This window comes from Nicotiana sylvestris, chromosome 3 (assembly GCF_000393655.2).
Source record: "Nicotiana sylvestris chromosome 3, ASM39365v2, whole genome shotgun sequence".
In the NCBI taxonomy this organism is placed as follows: Eukaryota; Viridiplantae; Streptophyta; class Magnoliopsida; order Solanales; family Solanaceae; genus Nicotiana; species Nicotiana sylvestris.
This window is the reverse complement of record NC_091059.1, coordinates 130,760,234-130,765,093: the sequence shown is the minus strand read 5'-3', so window position 1 is coordinate 130,765,093 and position 4,860 is coordinate 130,760,234.

Sequence of the window (4,860 nt, the reverse complement as noted above, 5' to 3'; positions counted from 1 at the left end):
AGTTAATTAATGTAATAGGTTAATTTGGTTAGTGATTAATTAAGGATTATTTTTAATTTTGATTTAAAAAGAAACCAAAAGAAAATTGAAATAAGAGGAGGAAGTCTGTTGGGCTAAATTCAATCAAGACCCTCAAGCCCAAGTTCTGAACACCCAAAACCCATCCGGTCCATCCCAAACCCGCCATTGAACCCGGTCCAAGTAGTCCATCACCCAAGTCTTTGAAACGACGTAGTAAGGGAGTGGAACTATGTCGTTTCGAGTTCGTTAGCTTTAACAAAATCCTGGCCCTTCATCTCGCTTCATCCGAAGGCCCAGATCACCTCACTTACCCCACTTAAAATTGTCCTAAGTGACGAAGAGGCTAGTTCGATCCAAACAACCCCCCCTTCGTTCATCTCCCTCATCTCTGTCCTGATGAACCCTAACGCCGCCCTCATATTCCCACCGCCTTAGCCCGGCGGCGCCACCTCTGTTTACCGCCAAAATTACACCCCGTGACCACCAAGTCCCCCTCATTCCAAATCCCTAAACACTTGCCTTTGAATCATCTTGGAATCTTTCGAATTTCAGATTGAAGTTTAACCTGAAATCCCAAAAAGAGCGGATTGGCGAGATTATTAAAGATTTGAGGTTGCGATAAACTTTAGTTGTGTGTTTTTAGGTGAGAACACACGATTAAGGTCTATATCGGCCTAAAATCAAGGTTTCTTTGAAGATTAATTGAAGACTGTGTTCGCCTGGCTTGACAAGTATTTCTAATATTTTCCTATTCCATTTTTTCTTATCTTCGTCTATATCTTCTTTGTCAGTTTTGTTTGAATTCGTTAGGTTAGTTTGTTTGATTGTTCCCTTTAGTCTTGGGCTGATTGAAAGCATTTGGTCCAAAAGGCTGATTGAAATCCTAATTGCCTTTCATTTTTCTGCCTTCTTGTTTCTCCTGAGCTTCTGACTTGGACCTGGGCCCAAAATAAAGGGACTGGCCCGCGTTTTTGAAGGTCCATATCTAGTTCGCCTTGGTTCAGTTTGATCCGTTTTGTTTCCTGAAGAAAAACAGGGGTTCAAAAGTTAAATTAGGAAATTTAAGTGTGAGAATCTATTGGTAACTATTTGGGAAGCTTCTAGGAAGCTGGGGAGGGGATTGCTTTGCAAAACTAAAATTAAACTAGGGGTACTTAAGCTAAAATAAAAATTACAAAAGGGTCTAGGTGCAAATGTGATCCTCCTTTAGCTACCCTAAATGCCTTATCGATAAAGGCTCTCTAACTTGGCATTCAAGGCAGAACTTGAGAGATAAAAAAATTCAGAAACTTAAAACGGCTGCTTCCCTAGAAAAATTCAGAAAATAACTTGTAATTTTGGAGGTTCTCTAGGCAACTACTATAAATTTTATTAGGATTTTGGTTATTCTGAATAGTCTAGTTAAAATCACTGAAGCTGTGATAGTTTTTTTTTCTGGGCTGAAAATGAGTTGAGTTCTGGGTATTTTTAAAGCTGGTTTGGACTTGTTGTTGAGAACTACTGTATTATTGCCGATCTGAGCTGATTTCACTATTCCATTGGCCATACTGGTGCTGATTTCTGCTGCTCTTTGCTGATTCTTTACTTCTTTGTTTTCTTTTTCACTTCCAGGTATCATTTTGCACTTTGATTAATCAGTAAAGTGTGAATGCACAATGGAACATGGACATATAATGGAAGATTTACGTTATTGGACTTTTGATCCCCTGTTATTTCATTCAATCGTTGTATTAGTCTAATACTATGAGAATCTTATTAGTTTTCTATGTAGTATAAGATGTATAGTTGGTTTCCTATTGGATTATGCTGAAGTTCCTGACTGTTGGATTCCGTAATAGTGGCATGTCATGTTTTTTGATTACTTGTATTGAGGTTTTGAGTCAAGGCTTAAAGCCCAATATACTTGTTTATAATTTGGCATGGGAATTTGAATAGGATAAAAGGCTTAGTAATACTGCCTTGTATTGGAAAATGATTTTTCTTAGGCATGAGATTTGATATTATAGCCCCTTTAAAGCTTATTGGTTCACATGATATTTGTTAGGTATTGTGCTTAGTTAATAGGTTTCAAATGGTCCCTTCAAGAGTTTTAAAGTGTTTGAATAAAGGATGTTCTGAATTTTATGCATTATATTAATGATTGCCATGTAATTTTTAAAGTTTGGATTCTATGGAGCTTTATTTAAGGCCCAAAGTCCCTGGAGCTTAAGATGGTTTGGCTTCGCAGAGATTCGATCTCTGGCCAGTACGTGCGAGTATCCCTCCCTTTATTAAATTTGGGCTCAATAGGAGGATGGCACGCTTTTGCTATAGCTGCATTTGTCCCGAACAAGTCCCTCTTATTGATGGCCATTATTGGCCCAAATGAGTTTCAAACAATTGGTCCAGTTCTCATTACTATAAATCCATTATGCATCGTTTCAGATTCAATTTTTCGTCGAAGGACAATTTGAATCTTCCTTACGCTCTTAATCAATAGCCAATTTTTAAGTTAATTGAGGTGTGCCGTATTAAGTAAAATATAGTTATGCCCCTCGAAAAACTAAGTTAGAAATACTTTCAATAGAATAGATGGAGGTGCGCCATGCCTAACAAAAATGACAATTGCATGGCCCTTGTTTGATTAATTTTGTCTATCCTTAGAAATCGAAGCGTGCCATTTAGCGAATTTTCATGGCCCTCGCAAAGTTGCAAATTCGTAATTGCTTTAGGCGTGTTATTTTAACAATATTACTTTCCTAAACTCAGGTGCGCATTTATGTGACCCAAATCCAAATCTCAATGATGTTAAAATATGTCAAAGACCACAGACGTATTTATGTGACGTGGTTTAAGACATGTTTTAATAACATTGCAATTTTCTTTTAAAAAATGAATAAAAGCGGTTTAAACTAAAATTTGCACATAGGTTCATAATTGTTTAAAATCAGATAATTAAGCCGAGTATAACAGTTGAGCGACCGTGCTAGAACCACGGAACTCGGGAATGCCTAACACCTTCTCCCGGGTTAACAGAATTTCTTACTCGGATTTCTGGTTCACGGACTATTAAACAGAGTCAAGCTTTTCCTCGATTCGGGATTCAACCGGTGACTTGGGATACCATAAATCTCCCAAGTGGCGACTCTGAATCTTTTAACAATAAATCCCGTTTCGACTGTCCCTTAAAGTGGAAAAACTCCCTTATACTCATACCCTCCCGGGGGTATAGTGAAAAAGGAGGTGTGACACTCAGAATCGCATTCTGACCCCGATATCACAAAAGTCAACTATGGGTCAAACTTCTCCATTTTCCAAACTTCAACTTTTCCAACTTTTGCCGAAACACCGCAAATTATCCTACTGACCTCCAAATCTAAATCCGGATGTGTGCCTAAGTCCAAAATCACTTTACGAAGCTGTTGAGATCACCCACGACCCATTTTGGGGCCGTTTACTCAAAAGTCCAATTCCAATCAAATTTTCACTGTTTAAACTTCCAAAACTAGGTTCCTTCTTCCAGTTCAATTCTGATTCATCCGGAAACTAAATCCAACCATGCACATAAGTCGATATACAAAATATGAAGCTTCTTGAGACCTTAAACTACCAAATCAGGCGCAATTTCTCAAAACGACCAGTCGGGTCGTTACATCCTCCTTCACTTAAACATACGTTCGTCCTCGAACGTGCCCGGAGTCGTTCCAAAGACATCAAACCACTGGCATAAGCTCACCATACGTACACCCGGGGGTGTTTCCCCATTACCCAACCTATGAAGAACTGACAATGCCACTTAACTGAAGGTCTCATCTCCTCCTTAGTCCATAACAAACCTCAACATCTGAAATTCATCATAGGACCCAAATTCCACATCATCACACTGAACATACCCAAACAAGCTGAATCGAGCCAAAAATTCCAATCCCGAATATAATCACATGCTTCTCCACACAACTCAATGCCCGAAGCAATAACATCTTACCACCATAGCTGCTCAAATACATCCTGGATACCGACAATATACTTCACATCGAATACAACCTTGTTCCGAACCTCCACATCACTACTTATGATAAAGAAACATGTGGAAACTCATAGCCGCCCATGAAGGCAACAAGTCAAGAACCTCTCTCGCCCCCCAAGGGCCATTACCCAAATCTTAGTAGAAACACCCTCATACTTTCAAACACTTCTTACCCCCGATACCATAGTACTAATCTCAGGTCTGAGAACCTCATCTCAGCCAATACAAGCACCACAACTAGCAATTTATCACAAACCACATGGATTCTCACATCACACAATTCGTACACCAAATCAACAATAACTCAATTATGCAGCACAAGTAAAGAAAAGCAGAGTATAAGAATTTTTTAACGAGTACAACACTTATAACAACAAAAGTGTAATTCTTCATCAAATCGTCCAACAAAGGGAAAACACCACACCAAATAAACACAAGGAAATGGTATCCCACATAACATCCGCTGCGGCGTGGAACCCGCTCCCAAATACTCATCAAGCCAAAATGCCCGAGCTCACTGAAAATATGAATACTGATATCAAATACAACCGAGTGCACAAATAAAACTGTGGGAAAATAAATGAAAGTGCCAAAACATGAAAGAAGCAAGAACGACTAAGGTGCAATAAGCAAATCAACATCACGAGGGCTATCTTGCCCGCATCACCATAAGGCCTGAATAGAATTACTACTTGCGGGGGAAATAATAATACAACCTCACCGCCTAACACAACATACAAAAGTAGCACATCTCATAGGCTAGGGGAACATATAATATCCGTCATACCTGATCACATAACGAAAATGACAATCTCATAGAGGCACATAAATTT